The sequence below is a fragment of the Macadamia integrifolia genome, unplaced genomic scaffold (genome assembly GCF_013358625.1).
Source record: "Macadamia integrifolia cultivar HAES 741 unplaced genomic scaffold, SCU_Mint_v3 scaffold1545, whole genome shotgun sequence".
Classification (NCBI taxonomy): domain Eukaryota; kingdom Viridiplantae; phylum Streptophyta; class Magnoliopsida; order Proteales; family Proteaceae; genus Macadamia; species Macadamia integrifolia.
In genome coordinates, this window is record NW_024868252.1 from 62,855 (window position 1) to 87,788 (window position 24,934).

The following is a 24,934-nucleotide window of genomic DNA, read 5'->3' on the forward strand; positions in this document are numbered from 1 at the left end:
AGGGTAGAGCTTCTCTCTCTAAGTGTGGTTGTGGGGTTGTGATGGTGTGTAAAACCAAAGGGAGGGGGTATTTATAGGATTTTTGGACTAATAGGGAGGAGAGAGAAAGTATGAAAATTTGGATCAATGGGAGGGAGGGGGATTTTCTTGGACTAATAGGGAAAAGGTGAAATATTTTTTGCCAATACGGTAAAAAGATTCTTTTCCTAGGCCAATGGGAGGTTACGATGTAGGGTACACTGGTGGGGGTAATACATATACACAAGTATCTCTTCACCCATCGGGTCAGTGGAACACAAATCTCGGTCTTTGATAGTGGCACACGAGGCTGGGTCGAGGTCCATAGGGTATGCATGAGCGTATGTGGGAGACTGGAAGAGGGGGCACAGTGGATGGCAAGGTGCACGGGGCATGCACGCGGGCTGGCCTGTTGCTTCACTCAGGTTAGCCTGCTGCTACGCATAGGCTGGCCTATGGTTGTGCGCAGGCTAGCCTGCAGGCATGTGCAGGGCTTACTGCGGGGGCATACTGCGAGGACGCACAGGGCTTGTTACGGGGGAGCACGAAGCTTGTTGCAAGGGCATGTGAGGCTTGCCTGCTGGCTGGCCCGCGTGTGCAGCATGCGTACAAAAAACATGATTTTCTCGGGATGATTACGAGAGATCCAATAGTCTAATTTTGACGTACTATATATCATTGGATTTATATTTCCGAGCACTATCCATCTAAATGGTCATCTTGGCTAGATTCTTTCGTATATAAAATGTCAAAATTAGACCCTCTTTTCTTTCGTGTGGGGTTTCTGGGGTTTGTTAGGTAGGGCATCTTTCCAAGGGAATTTGGGGTATTTGGGTAGGTGGGGGATGTTTCAAGGTTTCCGACAAGCTGGCCGGCGCATGCGACATGAGCACGAAAAAATGTGATTTTTTGGGGACAAATACGGGAGATCCGACGGTCTGATTTTAACGTACCATATATCGTTGGAATCGTAATTCTTAGTACTATGCATCTATGCAATCATGTTGACCAGATTCATCTAGATATAAAATGTAAAAAATTGGACCCTCATTTCTCACTCAGGATTTCAGGGTTTTCAGGTAGGTAGAGAATGTTTTCAGGTTTCTTTAATCAATCATCTCTGTCGATCAGAAGCAAGAAGTCACGCCCAAGATCCGTAATTCATCATAGCTAAAGGAGGGTTACAAAATTATGTGTCTACAAGTATAGGTTACGTGCTTTAGCGCCATCCATTTTTTTGGCTAGTTGATCCAACAAGTGAGTTATTACACACTCCTTAGTGGATTTCGACTTCCATAGCCACCGTCCTACTGTCTTAACCAACCAATGCCCTTTGTGGGTTTTAGGTTAGCGTGTAATCTGACACAGTAACCCGACTTCTGGTTCATCCCTCATCGCCAGTTTTACTTACCAAAAATGGCCCACTTAGAGCTCTCGATTTCATTGTACGGATCAATGAAGCAGCCATGTCGTCCTACCTATTTAAAGTTTGAGGATAAGTCGAGGGCATTATGCCCCCGATGCCTCTAACATTGGTTTTACCCGATAGATTCTGAGGAAAACTTCGGAGGGAACCAACTACTAGAAGGTTTGATTAGTCTTTCGCCCCTATATCCAAATTAGACGAATGATTTGTATGTCACTATAGCTATGGACCTCCACCAGAGTTTCCTCTGGCTTCGCCTCGCTCAGGCATAGTTCACCATCTTTTATGCCCCAACAGGTATGCTCTCACTTGAACCCTTCTCAGAAGATCAAGGCCAGTCGACGGTGCAACCCACAAGGGGATCCCACCAATCAGCTTCTTTAAGCCTTACCGATTTACTCTCCCGTTGACTAGCACATAGGTCAGACTACTTGGTTCATATTTAAAAAGGGACGAAATGGGGAGCCCAACGGGCAAATGCCAAGAGTTTGTAGTTGCCAATAAGCACGCTATTAAGGTGCATGCTGCCTACCATAATCACGATGACATCTCCTCCAGCATAACGTGATAAGCTAGGTTTGGGAAGCCATCATAGTCCACATCGGTCCATGCCCTGAGTCGAGTGACAGATCGATAGTTCACCCTTCAACATCCGATCGAGACCCATCGTTGGCCCCCATCCGCTTCTCTCTACATAATCTTAAGCACTATTTGACTCTCATCTCAAAATCCTTTTCATCTTTCCCTTGCAATACTTGTTCTCTACCGGTCTCTTACCCATATTTAGCTTTAGACGGAATTTACGACACGATTTGTGTTGCATTCCCAAACAATCCGACTTGCTGGCAGTGCCTCGCGGTACGACAGGGTCGGGACAAGAAGGGGCTCTCACCCTCTCATACACCCCCTTTTAGGAGTTTGGGCATGGGTATGGCCCAGCGCTAAGGACACTTCTACAGACTACAATTCAAATGAGAAAGCCGCCCAATTCTCAAGTTGGAGTCTTCATAGTTCACTTGTTGTTACTAAGAGAATCCTCGTAAGTTTCTTCTCCTCAGCTTATTGACATATTTTAACTCTGTGGATAGCCTCATCTGAGCTGGGGTCATAGCCGAAATCCCATTGAAAGATGGCAAGCAATCAAAGTCCCCAAAGCCCAATATGAGCAAAATATGCACACAACGTCTGACCAATAGAAAAATATCTTAAACCACCACATATCGTGATGCTTACCACACACGGGCCCCTTGACTTTGGGCTGACTGCACCTTGAACGAACACACATGGGGCTAATATTAGCTCCTCACCACCACCACCACAAGGGGAAAAGGAGGTGGGGCAATATGATGCGTCACACCCAAGCAGACGTGCCCTCAGCCCAATGGACTAGGGTGTAACTTGCATGCAAAGGCTCGATGGTTCACGGGATTCTAAACACCAAGTATCGTACTTTGTTACATTCTTCATCAATGCGAGAGCTGAGATATCCATTATTGAGAGTCATTAAGATAAGTTTTAGATTTAGGATGACACACACCAAACCAAAGGTGCAATGATGTCATGTCCTTTCCATTGTGAGTTCCTTGGGTCGACCGTGCCGGTGGTTATTTTTTGGTCGAATGCTACGAAGGATCGTAGAAAAACCTTACAAGGGTCAGGGAGGAATAGCTCACACTCCCACACCCTACATTGATCACGTAATGCAATAGGTTAATGGGTCTCATTGGGCAAGTATCAATAATGATACTTCCACAAGTTCACCTACGAAAACCTTATTACGACTTCTCCTTTCTCTATATGATAGGGTTCAGTGGACTTCTCATAATATTGGTGATGGCAAACCACCCACGTTGCCGCAATCTAAATACTTTACTGGACCATTCAATCGGTAGGAGAGACGGGCGGTGTGTATGAAGGGTAGGGATGTAGTCAATGGATTCAAATCTAACACCATAGTAGATTTGAAAATCCCACCCACAAGCACAAAAATAGAACTTAGATCAGTCCAAAATTACAATAGAAACTAAATCTCCCCTAATACTTGAAACCCTTAAAGTTTTATTCAATTTCAATGGTTGGATATAAAGATATGGACAAGTGAATTCGAAAAGAAACTAAGTTTCAGAATTAGAAACAAAGCTATAACTTCACACTATAGAACATAACAGCTTAAACAAAGATCACATTCTCTAATCATCAGATAGAACCATCATATAAAACTAAATTTGTAAGAATCCACATGAACAAATGACTAGAATTCACAGTTCATCAACCCAACAGAATAGGAACCAGATAACAGAATTTAGTAATTACCAGTAGTTCCTATTCACAGGGCAGATCAACCCCCAACTTGGATCAAAGGCACAATATGACCATCAACTAGGAACCCAAAAATATCTCAGCATTCCAAGGGCCAAAAGTTGAGATAACAGTACCTCAAAGTCGCAGCCAAATATCCACGGAAACAGAGAACCACTAGTAAGTTTATGGCCAGTAGTAAGTTCAGACTTCAAATAGATATGTAGCACAACAGATTATAAACCCTGTCAGATTTTAAATAATCTTAAATCAAAGAATACAATCTCACTACTTACTTGGATGTGTAGGAACTATGTTAAAAGGATAGAAACAAACCGATAGAAGATAGAATGTAGAAAAAAAATCTGTCAAACATGTATGTTCAAAGCACAATGAGAAGAAAAGAACAGAATGTCAAGATATTAGGTATAGACCTAGTATGATCAAAATCCAGATTTTTTTTTTTTTTTGGTTCATGAAGGCTAGAGGCCTTGGGCTTAAGATGAACAATGAGTTCTAGTTGTAGTATTAATGTATTATGTAACAATACCAGTCCATGGTTTATATTGAGGACTTAAGTAAATTACAAAAATGAACATTTAATCAATCAAGAAATCAAGACTCAAACAAAAGAAAGCCTATATGCTGCACTTTATTAACCCTTCATCTCACTAATATATTGCCATATGTTTCAAGGTTAGATAACAATAAGGTGATTTTCTGCTGTTTCTTTTTTACTTACAATTGGTTTTAAAGAGCTCTATACATACAGTTATAATAGATTTGGCTCATGCATTTATACAAAAACTGGAGTGTAGGATAGAACAGAGTATTTTACTCCACGTTCCAAACTCATTAAACAGAATTATTGTCAAGGAACCAATGCATTAAAAATTATACATTTTGTTGGCAATGAAACAATTATTAAGAGTAATGCAGTAATATCCTAGACTATTTCTGTCTACAGAGAATTCACAACCCGCGGCATAGTTCAACTGAGATGTGGAATCCTACCAAGCTGACCTTCCTAACAACATACATGGTCCAAATATTTTGGACCAAATCAATGAACATGCTGCAAATTTAAACTTCAAAGCAGCTTATAAGATGGATAATATTGATTTTCCACATAATGCCCATTCATGGATGAAAGTGTTATCTGGAGGATAAATAGAACTACTCTTTATGCAAAATTAAAATCAAATCAGACTATTTTTGTAGGGTTTAATCCCCAAAACTATAGTCTCATCCAAGCATCTCTCTCTCACCCAAGTTTCAATGCATATCAAGCATCATCCATGTAGCATTTTGTGGTACAGTAAGTGAAAACTAAAGTCAAAATCAGAATATTTTCATAAAGGTTGATTCCTTAAAATTTGTAGAAATCAAGTGCCTTCTAAGCTGAATATCAGTGTAATGATTCATATTCAGACTTTAATAGTGTTACACAATGAAAGCATTAGTTGTTCTAATAATTAAATATAAAAAAGTGAATCTATGATGATAGGTGGGAAGCAATGATAAAACAAACATGTAGATCAATAATAATAAAAGGAAAGTAAGATATAAAGGAATAAATGATAATTTACCAACAGGACCATGTTCTCATCTCTTGGTCGTTTGTTCGCTTCAAATTGCTTCTGCCTTGTTATTAGCTCTAAGAGAACCTCCCCAAGGCATAAACATCTATTGTATCCAATACTTTACTGTGTCAAAAATATTCAGTCGCCAATTAACTACACAATAAGTCACAAAACGAGAAGAAAGAACAGAGAGAAGGTATTGAAGGTGCAGGGGTCGATGTAGCTATACGAAATCATATAACTGAAGAAGCATCAATAGAGCTATCATATTAGAGACTGAAAAAAAGGAACTAAAAAAAATCAACTTAGCCAACACATTGACATATATATTTTTTTTCAATAGTAAGCTATCACCATACAAGAAATAAGTCCACAAAACAATGTTTGGTATTACCATGTGTGTCTTCTTGGAAGAGAGAAGGATATTAGAGGGCTTAATATCTCTATGAACAACACACTTTTCAGACCCATTTTGTAGGTAAGCAACCACTATTGCAATCTATGAAATCAATATAAAGGCATATTTCTGTAAATCTTTTAAAACATTCGTGGAATTCAAGAATCCACCTTTACAATGAAGACTTTAAAACTAGAACAAATTCCAAGGGCATACTCATGTTGTTTAAGCCAAGGGGTGTACATGGACTCAATGTCTTCTCGTGGTAGCTTAAGGAGTTTGTGAGTCTATTATGCAGTTTAGTCTTAGTTTCATTGGGATTTTTGAAATTTTAATTAGTCATTAATTCTTAGTCAGTTAGGAGTCTAGTTACACTATTTTAAGTCAATTAGCGGTCAAATGAGCAGTGTTTAAGTTATATTAAGATTACACAAGTTTTAGCTGTAGAATTATTCATATTTTGAGAGTAAGGATAGGTATATACAAAATCGAATGAAAATTTTTTGAGTTTTCTTAATTGGTTTTAATGGATTCAAATCTAACACCATAGTATATTTGAAAATCCCACCCACAACCAGAATCATAGGAACTGAAAATACCAATCAATAACTCCCAAAAATAGAAGTTAGATCAGTCCCAAATAACTACAAAAACTCAGAAACTAGGTCTCTCAAAGCACTTCAAACCCTTTCACAACCATACAGCAGAATAGCATTGTTAAGATTGAGGCCTTAGACTCAAAGAGCAACAGGGGCGATAGAGGCAGTTATGTTCTATCGATTCCTATTCTCTGTATTAGGGCAGACTAGCTGAGGTCAGGGGTATTTTTATACCTGTTTATTTGTTTTTTATATATAAATATTAGGGTCTAACATACGGCAACCCATTCTAGTCTGATAACAGGTTATTCCCCTCTCTTGGGAGAATCTCGATCTCGCCTCTCTCTTCTCTTCTTTCTTCTTTTCTTCTTATCTTTCACTTTCTCTGGTTTGGTTATAGGTTTCCAGGATTGTAACATGGTATCAGAGCCTCTATGATCAAACCTTGGTTTTTCAGATTCACTCTCTGTTGATCTCGTTTTTCTGCTGAACCCTTCTGGTGTGCAGCCGCCTACTGCTGCATTTACTATGGATTAAATCACATGGAGTGATTTATTTTATTTATAGATAGTGATATGCTACTGTTAAACTGAAGTTTGAAGACCTTGGATCGCAGCCACAAACTTTTCTGCCCAACTCGATTATAGCAGGGTCATTGATCATCCCTTATCGCTGTGGTTCAGGTGTGTTTTTTTTTTATTGTTCTCTCTGCGACCCTATTTGTCATCATTTTTTGGTCACTCATGGCTGAGACCAAAGCTACTACCTCTACGACTACTACATCTGCTTTGGACAATGTGAATGTCCAAATAACCTCCATCAAGCTCAAAGGAAGTTCGAATTACCTACTTTGGGCTCAGTTTGTGAAGGTTTATCTTATGGCCAAAGATAAACTTCAGTATAATACCTTTGATCCTCCTCCATCGTCTAATAAAGGTTATAATGAATAGGTGAAGGAAAATGCTTTGATCTTAATCTGGTTGTGGAATAGTATGGAACCAGATGTCATTACTAATGTCGTGTTCCACACTACCGCAAAGGGTATACTGAATAATTTAAGGGAAATATATTCTTAGGAAAAGAATATGACTTGTATCTATGATATCTATGAGCAGTTGTTCCAATTTTTCTTATCTGACAAGTCTCTTCCAGAGTATTACAGTGTTTTCAAGGGAATGGTTAAAGAACTCAATGTCTTCCAGCCTTTGACCATGAATATTGATAAATTGAAGGCTCAGCGTTATGAGTTTTTTGTCTTTAAATTTCTTTTTAGTTTGAATAATGACTTGAAGGCAGTAAAGGGTCATCTACTTTAAGGTGATATTGTCCCTACACTGAATGACACTTATTCACGATTGCAGCGTATTACATCTTCAACCAAACCTGATCAGTCCTCCATAGACAGTTTAGTCTTCCTTACCAACAGTGGACGTGGTCGTGGTCACGGTCATGGTCGTGGTCGTGGGTTTACTAGTCGAGGTTCTAGTGGACAATCGATTGATAAGTCTTCTCCCTATTGTACTTACTGTGGGAAGTCCAACCATACTATAGAGACTTATTGGGCAAAGCATGGCAAGCCAGAGTGTGCAACCTAGTTAGACAAACATGCAGTGTCAGATAATGATGGTACTGATACAGTGTCTCCCACTGATAATAATTAAGAACCTCCTCAAGAGATTCGTTTACCAGTCTACATGATGACATTAATCAATTACTTAGGCGCTTGCAGACTCTTAAGGCATCCTCTAATACATCCAATAGTGTGCTTACATCCTCTGTTACCTTAACTCATACAGGTACCTCAGCCCTTCTTACCACCACTTCTACCCTTGGATCAGGTGCCTCTGCTCATATGACTGGTAAGTCATCCCTATTTAAGTATTTTTCTCCTAGTACTAACTCTACATCTGTTATTCTTGTAAACGGTGCTTCAACACTGGCTTTAGGTAATGGTACTATCTCACCTACAACCTCACTCAATTTATCCTCAGTGTTACATGATCTCTAATTTTCATTAAGTCTCCTCTTTGTAAGTCAGTTAACCAGGTCATTAAATTGCTCAATAACTTTCTTTCCTTCTTATTATGTTTTTCAGGATCTTCATACGAGGAAGACGATTAATGGAGGGCGTGAAAAAGATGGTTTATATTGTCTCAACTGTGGCACTCCTACTTCTTCTACTGCTGCTACTACTGTTGGGGATGTGACTCCTTTCTAATGGCACTGTCGTTTAGGACACTTGTCTTTGTCTATGTTAAAAATTTTATTTCCTAGTTTTAAGTCTATGCAAAAGTTAGAGTGTGAAGCATGTGAGTTGGGAAAGCATCACCGTGTGTCCTTTCCATCTTGCTTTGTGTCTCGTAGTCCGTCTTTATTTTCTTTAGTCCATTCTAATGTTTGGGGTCCTTGCAGAGTCAGCAGTAGATTTAGATTTTGATATTTTATGACCTTTATAGATGATCATTCTTGTCTTACATGGCTATATCTGTTAAAGGATCGATTTAAATTTTTATTTATATTTTAAAATTTTATAATAAAATAAAAACTTAGTTTGGCATTTTAATTAAGATTTTTCAATTTGATAATACATAAGAGTATGCCCAAAATGATATTTCTATTTTTTATGCTAACCGTGGGATGATACACCAAAATAGTTGTGCTTATACCCCATGGAAAAATGGGGTAGCCGAGCACAAAAATTAGCATATTCTCGAGGTAGGTCAAGCTATTATGATACATATGCATATTCTGAAAAAAATTTGGTGTGATGGGGTTTTAACTACATGTCACTTGATTAATCGTATGCCTTCCTCATTTCTTTCTGATCGGTCTCCCTTTTCTATTATGTTCCCTAATCTGCAGAGTTTTCTTATTCCTCCTAGTGTCTTTGGTTGTGTATGTTTTGTTCGTAATCTGTATGCATAAATAGATAAATTATCTCCTCGGTCCACTAAGTGCATTTTTTTGGGTTATTCACGTACTCATAAATGGTACAAGTGCTATGATCCTGTTACTCATCGACAATTTGGCAGTGCTGATGTGTCCTTTTTTTAGGGCACGTCATTTTTTTCTCCTAGGCGTCCTAGTTTGGAATAGAGTGGAACTCTCTAACTCCTCCACCCATTCCGTCTCTCATTCCTTTTCCTTATGTTCCTAGTGCCAGCGACACACCTCCCCTATAGGTTTATCAATGTAAGAAGAAGCTTGGACATCCTAATGTTGATCCTAATACTCCAGATGATTCGCTCCCTCCATTGCCGCCTTACTCTGGTGAAGTTCCTATCCCTCCTATGACTGATGACTTACCAATTGCTCAACATAAAGGTACACACTCCTGCAAACAAAAATCTATGGCTATCTATCCTATTGATAACTTTGTTTTCTTGTCTCATCTCCCATCGACCATCCATGGTCTTGCCCTGTCTCTTTTTACTAACACTAATCCCCGATCTCATATTAACGCCTTATATATTCCTGGATAAAAAGCTTCCCTGGATGTCGAAATGGATGCTCTCTTGAATCGTGCTACTTGAAGTCTAGTAGATTTACCTTCGGGTAATAACTTGGTGAAGTGTCGTTGGGTTTACACTATTAAGTATCATTCTGAGGCTCTGTTGAGTGGTTTAAAGCCCGTTAGTTACCATGGGGTATACTCAAACATATGGGTTTGATTATTTTGAGACCTTCTCCCTGGTTGCTAGGCTAAACTTTGTTCGCCTTCTTATTTCTCTTGCTATCAACTTTGATTGGCCTTAGTTTTAGTTGGACATCAAGAATGCCTTTTTACATGGTGATCTACAGGAAGAGGTGTATATGAAGCAACCTCATGGTTATGTTGCTCAGGGGGAGCATAGAGGCTGTGTTTGTCATTTACACAAGGCTATCTATGGCTTTAAATAGTCCCCTCGGGCATGGATTGATAAGTTCAGTACTACCATAGTAACTTGTGGATTTTCTCAGTGATATTCTGATCACTCTGTCTTTGTTCATTGCAGAGGTAATAAGTTGGTTGTCTTGGTTGTTTATGTGGATGATAATATTCTTACTGATAATGATGAGATAGGAATTTCCAAAGTGAAGAACTACCTACATCACTTTCAGACCAAAGACTTAGGTCAGCTTCAGTATTTCCTTGGGATTGAAGTGATTCGATGTAAGAAGGGGATCAATTTTTCTAAAAGGAAGTATGTGTTGGACCCATAGTTATCACGGCGCCAAGGTGAACCAAGGCGGTGGAAGGTTGTCTAAGCGCTTAGGCGAGAAGGCACCCACCTTAAGGGGAACATGGCAAACAAGTGTAATTTTTTATTTTTTCTATTTTTTAACATTATTTAGTAAGGTATATATACCTTGCATCATAAAAAATCAAGATTATGCCACATCAAGTCATTAAAAATCAACATTTAGCCACATAAAATCATAAAAAATTAACATTAAGTCATATTAAGTTATAAAAAATTAACACTTAGAGAAATACTCTTATTCTATAATAAGTGTGACTGGTCAAATGATTTTATTTTTACATGAGACTTTTTGTATTAGTTATAACATAAAACCAGATTTCTAACAAGTCTAAAATTACTTAAATCTGAGTTGCAATGACAAAGTGATGCTCCGGTCAAACTTATTTTTAAGTGCGCGAATACTGTTAAAATCGCCTGAATGAAAACAATTTTATGGATATCAAAACAAAATATTATTTTACTAGGCTTTTAGTTTTTAGCAATGTTTTAACATAATAGAATTTATAAAAATTTTCATAATTGAGAAAAACCCCAATATTTAAAAGTTAAAAATCGCCCCTATAACTAAAATCTTATTTTTGTTCTTAGATTGGGGGGTTGACTTTTTATCCTTTTGGAATTTGATTTTTAAACTATTTTTATTGGATTCAAATAGGGGGTATTTGCTTATTTATAAATAATATCTTAAGTAAATAAAATAATAAATATAAAAAACATTATTTGGTATAAATAAGTGCCAAAACACAAGGCAACATACAGTGCAATAAGGCGACTGTCGCCTAGGCCCCAGGCAAACTGCCTAAATGCCTAGTCATCACCTAGTCATTGCGTTGACAACTATGGTTGGACCTTTTATCTAATATTGGTATGCTTACATCCAGGCCTGTAGATATCCCTATGGATCCTCACCAAAAGTTTGGTGTTAGTGATGGTGAACCTCTCTAGGATGTGCATCAGTATAGGAGTTTGATTGGCAAGTTGATATATTTTACTATTACACGACCTGACATTTCTTATGCTGTTAGGGTCCTTAGTTAGTTCATAGAGTCTCCTCAGAAAGCACATTGGGACACTGTTGTTTCTGTTCTTTGATATTTAAAGGGTGCTCCTGGAAAAGGTTTGATCTACCGTCCGAATCAGCATATGGAACTAGTTGGCTACTCTAATGCTGATTGGGCTGGCTCTGCTAGTGATCGGAGGTCCATTATAGGGTATTGCACATTTATTGGAGAAAATATGATTACATAGAGAAGTAAAAAGAAGACTACAATTGCCTGGTCTAGTGCTAAAGCATAATACAACACTATGGCTCACACCACTACTGAGTCGATGTGGCTACGGTCGTTACTTCAGGAGTTGGGGTTTCCAATAGCCAAGCGTATGAAGATGTATTGTGACAACCAAGCTGATGTGTACATTGTTAGTAACCCGATCTTCCACCAGTGGACCATGCACATTGAAGTGGATTTCCACTTTGTTCGTGATGCTGTTCTTAAGAAGTTGGTCGAGACTCCTTTTGTTCCTTCCTCAGATCAGTTGGCAGACATATTCACTAAGTCTCTATTTGCTCCTAGTTTTCGTTATGGTTGTACCAAACTGAGCATGGGTGATGTATATACTCCAGTTTGAGGGGGAGTGTTAAGATTAAGGCGTTAGACTCAATCAGCAATAGGGGCAGTTATGTCCTATCGACTCTTATTTTCTGTATTAGGGCTGACCAGTTGAGGTCAGGGTATATTTGTACCTTTTTTTATTTTTGATATATAAATATTAGGGGCTAACCTGCGGCAGCCTATTCTGGTATGATCGCAGGTTATTCCCCTTTCTTAAGAGGATCTCGATCACACCTCTTTCTCTTCTCTTCTCTTCTCTCCTTTTCTTCTTCTCTCTCTTTCTCTTTCTCTGGTTTAGTTACAGGTTTCTGGGATTGTAACGCGTAAAAACATAGTTTGCACTAAAGTGGCTATCTACAATTTTAAGGTGAGTGAACAGTGGGTAGATTCAACCCTACCAATTTCTTATTTATTCATTTGTTTTATGGTTTATGATAGTGTAAATCTTTGATGGGACTGGCTGATTTGTTTACAATGAGTGAATAGTGGCAAGACTCACCACCACCAATATGTGTAAAAGTGTTTGTGCCCTTCAAGCTAAAGGTATGATTTTTATTTTGAAAATTGTTTGGTTGGATTTCAAACTATATTTTCAATGAAATAAAATAAAATAGAAAAAAAATTCCAAAAAATAGTTGAGGCACTGTTTTTTTTAATTCACCTTTTTTTTTCTTTTTTCGGTAATAAAATTAATACCCTTCTGGTTAGGCAGGTTCAGACATTTATGAGAAGCCTGTAGACAATGGGTCCTCAATAAATATTATCCCTTTTGGAATTTCACTCTTGCTCTTTAATGAGTACATAGTTAATTTGATGGAAAAACTATAGTTTCATATTAAAAATAACACACCACCCTTCTTCTCTTGATGATTCACCACCACCACCAAGAATGAGAATCAAGATTTTTCGTTCTTGATTATGAAGACCATAGAGGTGCAGGTGATAATTTTCTTCACATTGGTCTTTCATTTTAAGTTTAAAATGACGCTTCCCATCTGGATGAACCATCTAACATCGTGTGGGGAATTTATTTATATTTTCTTGTCTCTACTATTTCTTGTTTCCTTTAAAACATAATCCCATTTTGTTTTGGCATTTGTTCGAGTAATTTTGTGATCTCTTCTGGTTAACAGGGAACATTGGAGGAGATAAAATGGCCAAGAGATTTTCTCTGAGAAATGCGGTGAGGAATAGGCTCTTTGACAGAACGAACTCACACTAAGTCGAAAAGCCTGAACATGTTTCATGTACAGTTAGAGAGTAGATCGAGAAGATCTTAAAGATACATTCATATTTCACTCCATTCTATAACACCTATTCTCTCTTTACCTATTTCGTATGCTGAATTCGCTATAGCTTATGAGGTTTTCTCCATGGACATTGAAACCAGGAAAACTTGGAGCTTTTGTGGATTTTTGGCAAAGAATAAGTATCCTTTTCCATAATTAAAGTATTTCCACTCTACCTTTTGCAGGGTATAATTGGAACTAAATTATTTACTTTTTATTCCCCATATTTTTTCTTGGGTTTCCTTAACCTTTATTGGTAGTAAAATAATTGAATTTATTAAGATTAAGTTATAGAAATTAGGATTCAACAAGGTATTTGTCAGAGATGAGGCTCAGTCTTTCGCGCCTTAGAACGTAAGGTCTTTGGTGTCGAGTTGAGGCTCGATCTTGCATGCTTTAGAACGTAAGGTATTTATTGTTGAGATGAGGCTCGATCTTGTACGCCTTAAAACATAAGGTCTTTGTGCCGAGCTGAGGCCCGATCTTGCATGTTTTGGAATGTAAGGTCTTGGTATTGAGCTGAGGTTTGGTTTTATGCTCCTTACAACGTAAAATCTTGGTGTCGAGCTGAGGTTTGGTTTTATGCCCTTACAACGTAAGGTCTTTGGTGCCGAGCTGAGGCTCGGTCTTATGCGCTTTAAAACGTGAGGTCTTTGGTACTGAGCTGAGGTCAGTCTTATACGCCTTAGTACGTAACGTTTTTATGCCCAACTGATTAGATATGATAAAGATCTCATAGATGAGGGGTCTTTTCTGACAAATGGTGTCGATTAGTCCTTTCCTCGCAGATGAGATCTTCTTTTACCAACCAGTTCGGGTTAATCTTTCTTTCCTCATGAATATGGAATTCTTTTACTAAGCAGTTTGGGTATATATTTCTTTCCTCAAAGATGAGGTCTTCTCTTGCCAAGTCAGGTTAGGCCTTTTTTTCTCACGACTGAGATCTTCTATTGACCAGTTCGGGTCGCTTTTTCTTTCCTCAGGAATGAGTTCTTTTACAAACTAGTTCGGGAATGAGTTCTTCTACCGACCAGTTCGGGTCGGTCTTTCATTCCTCACGAATGTGGGCTTCTTTTGTCGACAACTGGAGGTGACTCGTGCTTTCCTCATAGATGAGATCTTTTATGGATAGGTTCAGTTTGGTCTTTATTTTCTCATGGATGGGGTCATCTCTTGCCGAGTAGGTCGGGTTGGCCCTTCTTTCCTCTTTCTCTTGCCGACTATTGGGGTCCGTTTGTCCTTTCCTCATGGATGGGGTCATTCTTACCAACTAGGTCAGGTCGGCCCTTCTTTTCCCATATAAGAGAGTTTCTCTTGTCGACCAGGTCTGGTCGGCCCTTCTTTCTTCACGAATAAGGTCTTTTCGTGACCAATTCGGGTCCATCTTTATTTCCTTATGGATGGGTTCTTCTCTTGCTGACAAGATCGGGTTGGCCCTTCTTTCCTCAAAGATGGGGCTTCTCTTGTTGACCATTAGGGTCAACTTGTCCTTTCATTGTAGATGGGATCTTCTTTACCGACCATTTTGGGTTTTTTTTTTTCGTCATAGATGAAGTCTTCTTTTACTGACCATTGTGGTTGACCTTTCTTTCCTCATGAATGAGGTCTTCTTTTACTGACCAGTTCAGGTTGGTCTTTCTTTCCTCACAGATAAGGTCTTCTTTTATTGACCATCGGGGTCGACCTATCTTTCCTCACGAACGAGGTCTTCTTTAACAGACCAATTTCGGTCGGTCTTTCTTTCCTCATGGATGAGGCCTTCTTTTGCCGAAGGTCGGCCTTTTTTTGCTCATAAATGAGATCTTCTTTTATCGACCAGTTCAGGTCGCTCTTTTTTTCCACTAACCATGCCTATGAAGATGTATTGTGACAACTAAGTTGCTATGTACATTGTTAGTAACTCAGTCTTCCATGAGATGACCAAGCACATTGAAGTGGACTGCCACTTTGTTCGTGATGCTGTTTAGAAGAAGTTGATCGAGACCCCTTTTGTTCCTTCCTCAGATCAGTTGGCAGACATGTTCACTAAGTCTCTATTTGCTCTTAGTTTTCGTAATGGTTGTACCAAGCTGAGCATGGGTGTTGTATATGCTCTAGCTTGAGGGGGACTGTTAAAATTGAGGCGTTAGACTCAATCAGTGACATGGGCGATAGGGGCAGTTATATCCTATCGATTCCTGTTTTCCATATTAGGGTTGACTAGCTGAGGTCAGGGGTATTTTTGTACTTGTTCATTTGTTTCTGATATATAAATATTAAGGTCTAACTTGTGGCAGCCCACTCTGGTCTGATCGTAGGTTATTCCCCCTCTCTTGGGAGAATCTTGTTCTCTCCTCTCTCTCTTCTCTTCTCTCTTCTTTTCTTCTTCTCTTTCTCTTTCTCTTTCTCTTTCTCTGTTTTGGTTACAGGTTTTTGGGATTGTAACAAGCAAAAACAAAGATCACATTCTCCAGTCATCATATAGTGCCAACATATAAAACTAAATATGTAAGAATCAACTGGAACCAATAACCAGAATTCACAGTTCATCAGCCCAAGATAATATAAACTACATAATAGAATCAAGTAATTACCAGTAGCTCGTATTTACTGCCAACTTGAATCAAAGGCAGAGTATAACCATTAACTTGGAACTCCAAAAATATCTCAGAATTCCGAAGGCCAGAAGTTGAGATAACAGTACCTTAAAGTTGCAGCCAGATAGCCACAGAAACAGAGAACCTCCAGTAAGTTTATGGCCAGTAGTAACTTAAGACTTCAAATAGATAAGTAGCACAACAAATTATAATGCTAGTCAGTCTTCAAATAATCTTAAATCAAAGAATACAATTTCACTAGTTAGTTGGATGTGCAGGAAGGAGCTGAGTTTAAAGGATAGAAACAAACCAATAGATGATAGGGCAGGTGGTTGCCTAATAGCTGCTTTTGAACCACTATGTTAGGACCTCCAGTGCTAACATCTATAGTTTCCTTAAGTCGTCAGCCTTGACCATGGCCTCTCCCTGCCAATAGCCCGCTGCAAGTGTTTCTGTACAAGATCCACCCAAAAATATATTTCTTATTAGAACCATGTAAAAGAAGAACCACCCTTTACTCCTCCTCTCTCTCCAAAAGGCTGCATGTTCAAGTTTTCTAGTTAGTACCTTTTGAACCTCCAAATAAGTTCTTTCGAACCAGAGAATTGGCATGAACCATTGTGATGGATTCGGGTTTGACACTCTTTCCTCTCACATCTAGTAGGTTCATTGAATTGACCAATAAATCCCATTGTTAACCGACAAACAAGCCATTAACACCGATAGATAAAAAAAATCAGAAAATATAGGGTTTGTCGAGGCTTACACTTGCAAATGCCTTAGAACATGGTTTTGCTGCTTTCAAAGAAATTTCATAATTAGTAAAGCAGAATATCAAGGACATGTTCACAAAGGAAATGGGTGCCACCCAGATTTAAAAGCCCTGATTATTGTGATTATGTATGGTTGAGAGTCATGTTTGACTAAGGGTTCAGCCATACTCACATGATAATACCAACGAAATTTTAGACAGCTTCAGCTTCTAAATTGAAGAACTAAAATAGAAACATCACTTACCTAAGACGGTTTAGTTGTTTAAGAATGGCATGGTGAGCATTTTGGCTCTGGAATAAGGTTAAGAGTCAGAAACTCAGGAAAAAGAAGGATACGTATTTAAAAGTATTTGAAAAAACTAAGCATTTGAAAGTTGAAAATGAGACAGTGAGTCCTCTTTCTCGTTGTGTTCTTTTCAGGAAAAGAAAACAAAACAACCATAAATAATAAAAGGATTTCAAGAATGCATGCACACATCCAGACACTGTTACACGTATATACATAAAAGAATAAATCTAGAGCATCACCTACTTGTGGCTTCTTTGACATGTTTCCTTGCTCATCTATGAAAAACCCAAATCCTGTTGGCAAATGAAATAGTGTGCAGTGTCAGAAGACACCAGATGGAACATGAGAAGAAATATTAGATACCAAACAAAGGAGGGGGGAAAGGAAACAACAGACAAGTAGCAATAAAATCAGGAACAAATCATCTGTACGAAATGAAACAAAATCATGTCATAGAGAAATTTCTGTAGCTTTAAACCAGAGAGACTTTCACAACCCCAGAATATAATGCAGAAGGATGGAAAGTAAGTGGATTGACAGAAAAAGGTATTGTAGATTTCTGGAAGTCTAATATATAGAGAAGAACTCAATATATTACTAAGTTAATAACCTTCAAACAAAGATCAAAGAACAGAGGAACAGTACCTAGGTTTCCCACCGCAAGGTATGGATTGGATCACCACCAACCCACCCGTGAAATCACCACAAAACCAAAGGCAAAAGCCAAACTTTATTCATCGAATTCAAGTTTCATGCTTGTTATTAATTGCCACCTTGAACTTCTATGACTGTCCATGACTCCATGGTGTTTTACTGTACTCTTGCTTCAGATGGCTTCTTAGGCTGCTCTTTTACTGGTGACAGGATTATGAGACTGCATTATTAGAGCAGGCTCTTGCAATGTCCATGGATGATCCTAAGTCTGGTCACTCAGCAGATGCAGATATGTCTGAGACAACTGCAGTGGATCAAGATTTGGCTTTTGGTGAGTTTGCATATTCTCTTGAACATTTTCAATTCATTAAAAATTTCAGGTTTATAATATCTGCTGAAGGGCTTTATTTTATCATGTTCTAGATCTAGGCTGTTATTTGCTGTGCATGTTTGGCCCCGTTATGTTTTTGTTATTTAACAATTTTATTAACCTAAGTGAGAAAATAGTACCAAGTTGTAATCCAGTGCTGTGATACAACGACAGTGATGCTAGAACCACTTAAAAAGACTAAGCTCACTGAAATACATTCTGCATCTAAGCTGAACTCGCACCCACACGATAATGGAATGTCATCTACGAAATAGTTGTGGTTGAACAACTACCTGCGTCCTTACTTTATGCTCTTACACGTGCTTCTATGTGGTTACAGTTGCATCTACCACGATCTCTCTCTCTCTCTCTCTCCCCCTCCACCCTCCCCCCTCCCCCCTTACTAATTATAATGGGATCCATAATTTAACGTTTTCAACTATAACTAAATGATGCAAGCACTAATTTGTCTAAAACAATTGAGACAGTTATATCTTATAGGGAAATTTACAACGCCACCCCCCTTAGAGAATGCCACTATTATAAGAACACCCCCTCTGTTTCACCAAATTAGACTCAGACCTCCTACCGTCAGTCACTGTTAAGTGATGCTATGAAATGACACTTTAGCCCTCATGAGTAAAACACTGATATGTAACCCATTTTCATTATCCTTTTACACTTTGTTGTTGTTCTTCTTTTTTATTTTGCGGTCTCTCCAAATCCCATTTTCCTTTCCTTCTTATGGCCTAAGACTCAAAGGTTCTGGCCGATATTCCTTCTTCATTTTCAGTTTCCTAGTTTCTACGCAACAGTTCCAAACTTTTTATTTTAAAGAATGAGTTTTATTATTTTGTAACCCAAAACTGCACATATAGGAGGAGAGCAAGTCTCTTACAGAAAACATATTGATATAGTTATCACTGGAGTCATAATCCCAAATCATAGGTTCTCAAGTCTGACCAACCCACTTTCTTGAACTCTGTGAAGGCAGATGAATCCAGCACCACAGAGCCAGTTAATTGTCTAACAAATTTTAGGCATGGTGCAGGTTGTATCTTCTCCTGAATGTAAGTCACAATAATGATGTGAAAAGCTAGCAAGGCCATGTCATCCAACATATAAGAGAAACCATACACTCATACACAGTCAATTTTCACATTCCAGATTTGTTGATTTCAAATTTAGTGTGTACCTTTCTTTAAAACTTTCCAAAATGGCTGGTTGTTCATCCAGGATTGCAGCTGCCAAAATGCATCCATCTGAGCTGCAAATAGACATGAGAAACAAAACAAGAACTAGAGTAATCAACCACAACACTTGCTTGGGACTGCAAAAACATGATAATATGACATTTTTTTTTTTTTTGGTAAAGATGATAATATGACATTAGTGTTCTGAACCTAAAAAGAATACAAAGGATACATAGAAATACAAACAACTACCAACTTGTGTGCATTGCAAGTGTAATGCATATTTACCAAACCAATCGTGAGTCCAGCCCATAAACCAATCCCAACAAAAAGAAATAATTGTCCGCACACCAAAATAAATGCACTCAACTGAAATGATGAACAAATTTCAATTAGTCTTAAGAGCATCTCAGTCTCAGCTGGACATTCAAATCATATGAGCAAGAAAACAAATGAGTGCAAATCCAATTGTCATCAGAACAGTTGATATAATGAGTGGTTCCTTTAAATAAGGTTCAATTTTAGCAACAAGAGCAGGGCCGAAATCATGCGCCTTTATGTAGATACCTCCACCAACTCTACCAAAGATGGCTGCACCTGATCTAAATGCAGTAATGAAAGCCTTCTAAGCACCCTTCATTGCTTCTAGGATTGTTCTAGCGATTGCATAGGTAGCATTTAATTAGGTTTCATTGATATAATCTTCAAATATCTTAATATCGTGACATACATAAACTAAATCTATCAAAAAGTTCAAAAGTTATCAGCATGTGAATCGATACGAAGGCACATTTATGTATATGTTATGGGAAATTTGTATAAGTCAAGAATCCACCTTTACCTTGAAGACTTAAGAACTGGAACCAATTCTAGGGGCATATTAATGTTGTTTAGTCCAAAGGGGGTATATGAATTCAAGGTCTTCTCTAGGTAGCATAAGGAGTTTGTTAGTCTATTATACCACTTAGTCCTAGTTTGATTGGCATAATTTTTGTTAGTCATTAATTCTTAGTCAGCTTAGGAGTCTACCTACACTATTTTCAAGGTATTAGTGGACAACTGAGTATTGTTTGAGTTATATTAGGATTAGGGAAGTTCTAGTAGTAGTAGGATCATATTTTAGAGTAAGGATTGGTACATACAAGAGTGAATGAAAATTGAGTTTTCTCCAAGTGGTTTTAGTAGCCTTTTCTCAGGCTCCCTCTTCGGAATCAAAACCGTCACCCATCCCTAGCATAGTAGGTCACTATCCTACCATCGAAAGTTCATAGGGCAGAGATTTGAATGATGCGTCGCCGGCACGAAGGCCATGCGATCCGTCAAGTTATCATTAATCATCAGAACAACGGGTAGAGCCCATGTCAACCTTTTACCTAATAAATGCATCCCTTCTAAATCTCGGGGTTTGGTGCACGTATTAGCTCTGGAATTACTACGACTATCCGAGTAGCAAATACCATCAAACAAATTATAACTGATTTAATGAGCCATTCACAGTTTCACAGTCTAAATTAGTTCATACTTACACATGCATGGCTTAATCTTTAAGACAAGCATATGACTATTAGCAGGGTCAACCAGGCAACTTTACTTCTTGACTCCAAGCTCCGCATGAACCACATCCCAAATGTACATTGGATAATGTTGGTCAATATGTTTATGGGGGTTTATCGTTCTTCTGTAATGAGTTGTAACCAAAGGATTCAAGAAGACACACATCCAACTTTCCCACAAATGTCCCACACCCTTAAGCACAAATAATGCATATGCACCACTAACATAAAGAAAGTGGACATATACATCGCATTCCAAGCCACCTCACACCACCACAAGGGTAGGAAAAAGTGGAAAAATGAGAATGAAGTGGCAACATCTTCCCATCCAACTAGGTATACAACACAAGAACATTTTCAAGCTCATAACAAAGGCACTTTCGGCCCTGTCCCAACCTATAGAGGTATCCGTGCATAGTGGCTCAATGCAAAATCACAAGTAAACCAATAGGCACTCACGTGCATTATGTCCACTACCAACATTACCCACCACCAAACCTACAACAATATAATAAGGATTTAGTAGAAGAAAACTCGTTAGCCCCACTAAGCACGAAGATCTCAATCTGAAAACCACTAATCCAAGAAATAGCCAAAAATCAATAGGGGTGGAGGGACTCATGATCTATCTGAACTTATAAGTTTGTAACCTATGTTCTTCGGAGATCCATGTTAATGTTGACTTAACACTTTTGGCAGGAGACATGCAAAGCAGCTCCACGCCTAGGAATGACTTAGAAACATAAGGCTCCAAATAGCATAGGCCACAAAATCAAGCTTAAAAAATTTCTTGTAAGCAACAAACCCACGAGAATGCAACATCGCATTTAAAAACAAGGGCGAGGGACTCACGATATGTCTAAACTTACAAGGTTACAACCTATGTTCTGTCGAGACCCACGTTAATGTCGAATTATATAACATTTACGTCAAGAGACATAAAGCAACTTTGCTCGTAGGCATGACTTAGAAACACTAGGCTTCTTCCCTTAGGATCAACTAACCCATGTGTAAGTGCCATTCACAATGAATCTTTCCATTTTTTAGCCTTCAAAGTTCTCATTTGAATATTTGCTACTAGCACCAAGATCTACACCGATGGCCACTCCCTCCTACTCATTGTGGCCTGAAAGTCACCCCAACGGCCGAGTATATGTTACACCCTATAGTGCCATCCATTTTCTAGGCTAGTTGATCCGATAGGTGTGTTGTTACACACTCCTTAGCGGATTTTGACTTCCATGACCACCGTCATGTTGTCTTAATAGACATTGCCCTTTGTGGGTTTAAGGTTAACGTGCAATCTGATACCGTAACCCAGCTTTCGATTCATCCCTCATCAATAGTTATGCTTATAAAAATGACCCACTTGGAGCTCTCGATTCTATGGTGCAACTCAACAAAGCAGCCACATGGATTTACCTGATAAAACTTGCCCGTGGGCTCTAGCTATCGTGAGGGAAACTTCGAAGGGAACCAGCAACTAGACGGTTTGATTCGACTTTAGTCCCTATTCCCAAATCAGATAAATATTTTGCATGTTAGTTTGCCTCTCTCAGTCATAGTCACTATCTTTCGGGTCCCGATTGGTATGCTCTTACGCAAACCCTTCTCAGAAGATCAAGGTCGGTCGCCATTGCAACCCACAAGGGGATCCCACCAGTCATCTTCATTATGCCTTACGAGTTTACTTGCCCAATGACTCGCACACATTTCAGACTCTTTGTCTGTATTTCAAAACAAGTCGAATAGGGAGCCTAATATGCTGATGCCCAGAGCGTGTAGTTGCCAATAGGCATGCCATCAAGGTGCACACTACCTACCACGATCATGACGATGACATCTCCTCGGGTATAACATAAAAATTGGGGCTTAAAATGCCACCACAATCCACAATGGTCCATGCCCCGAGTCGAGCGGCGAATCTATTATTTACCAATCCGCATCTGACTAAGATACATACCGTCTTCCATTCGCTTTCATCGTGATAATTTGAAGCACTCATTGACTTCCTTTTCATCTTTCCTTTGTGGTACTTATACGCTATAGGTCTCTCGCCCATATTTATCCTTGGAAGGAATTTATCGCCCAATTAGGTCTATATTCCCAAACAACCCGACTCGCAGATAGTGCCTCGTGGTGTGATAGGTTCCGGACATGACAGGGCTCTCACCCTCTTTAGTGCCCCCTTTCAAGGGACTTAGGCCTGGTCCGCCACTGAGGATGCTTCTACAGACTAGTATTCGAATGAGAAAGCCGGCCGATTCTCAAGTTGGGCTCTTCCTGGCTCGCTCGCCGTGAGTAGGGAATCCTCGCAAGTTTCTTTTCCTTTACTTATTAATATACTTAAACTCATTCAGTAGCCCTGCCTGACCTGGGGTTGTAGCTGAAATGCTATTGAAAGACGACAAGTAATCAGAGTCATCAGATCCTAATAGGGGAGAAATATGCACACAACGTCCGAATAATGGAAAAATGGCTTAAACCACCACTTATCATGGTGCTCGTTGCACATTTGGCCCTTAACTTTGGGCCGACCGCACCTTAAACGAAGACACTGGAGGCCAATATTCACTCCACACCACTACCACAAGGGGCAAAGGAGGTGGGGCAATATGATGCGTGATGCCCAGGCAGGTGTGCCCTAAGCCCGATGGCTTAGGCCGTAATTTTCTTTCAAAGACTAGATGGTTAATTGGATTCTACACACAAATATCATATTTTGTTATGTTCTTCATCGATGTAAGAGCTGAAATATCAATTGTCAAGAGTTATTAAGATAAGATTCAGATTTAGGATGCCGTACACCACACCAAAGGCACAATGATGTTATGTCCTTAAAACCAACTGCGTCGGTGCTTGTGTATAGATCGGATGCTATGAAGGATTGAAGACCAACCTTACAAGGGTCAGGGAGGAAGGACCACACCCTCCCACACCCTACATTAATCAAGTAATACAATATTTTCACGGGTCTCGCTGGGCAGGTACCAACAATGATACTTCTACAAGTTCACCTACGGAAACCTTGTTACGACTTCTCCTTCCTCTAAATGATAAGGTTCAGTGGTCTTCTCGTGACGTTGGCAATGACAAACCACCCACGTTACTACGATCCAAATACTTCACTGGACCATTCAATCGGTAGGAGCGACGGGTGGTGTGTATGAAGGGCAGGGACGTAGGCAATGGATTCAAATCTAAAACCATAGTAGATTTAAAAATCCTACCCACAAGCAGAAATGTAGAAACTCAAAATAACAGTGGAGATCTTCGACAACTCCTAAAAATAGAACTTAGATAAGTCCCAAATTACTACAGAAACTAAATCTCCCCTAATACTTGAAACCCTTAAAGTTTTATTCCGATTGGATACAAAGATATGGGCAAGTGAATTAGAAAATAAACTTTCAGATTTAGAAACAAAGCCATAACTTCACAACCATCAACATAACAGCTTAAACAAAAACCACATCTCCAATCATCATATAGAACGATCATATAAAACTAAAATATGTAAGAATCAACTTGAACAAATGACCAGAATTCACAGTTCATCAACCCAACAGAATAGGAACCAGATAACAGAATTTCACAATTACCAGTAGTTCCTATTCACCGGGCAAATCAACCCGCAACTTGGATCAAAGGCACAGTATGACCATCAACTAGGAACCCCAAATGTCACAGCATTCCAAGGGCCAGAAGTTGAGATAACAGTACCTCAAAGTCGCAGCCAAATGTCTAAGGAAACAGAGAACCACCAGTAAGTCTATGGCCTGTAGTAAGTTCGAACTTCAAATAGATATGTAGCATAATAGATTATAAACCCAGTCAGATTTTAAATAATCTTAAATCAAAGAATACAATCTCACTACTTACTTGGATGTGCAGGAACTGTGTTGAAAGGATAGAAACAAACCAATAGAAGATAGGATATAGAAGAAAAAATCTGTCAAACATGTATGTTCAAAGCACAATGAGAAGAAAAGAACAGAATGTCTAGATATTCGGTGTAGACCTAATCTGATCAAAATCAAGATTTTTTTTTTTTTTTTT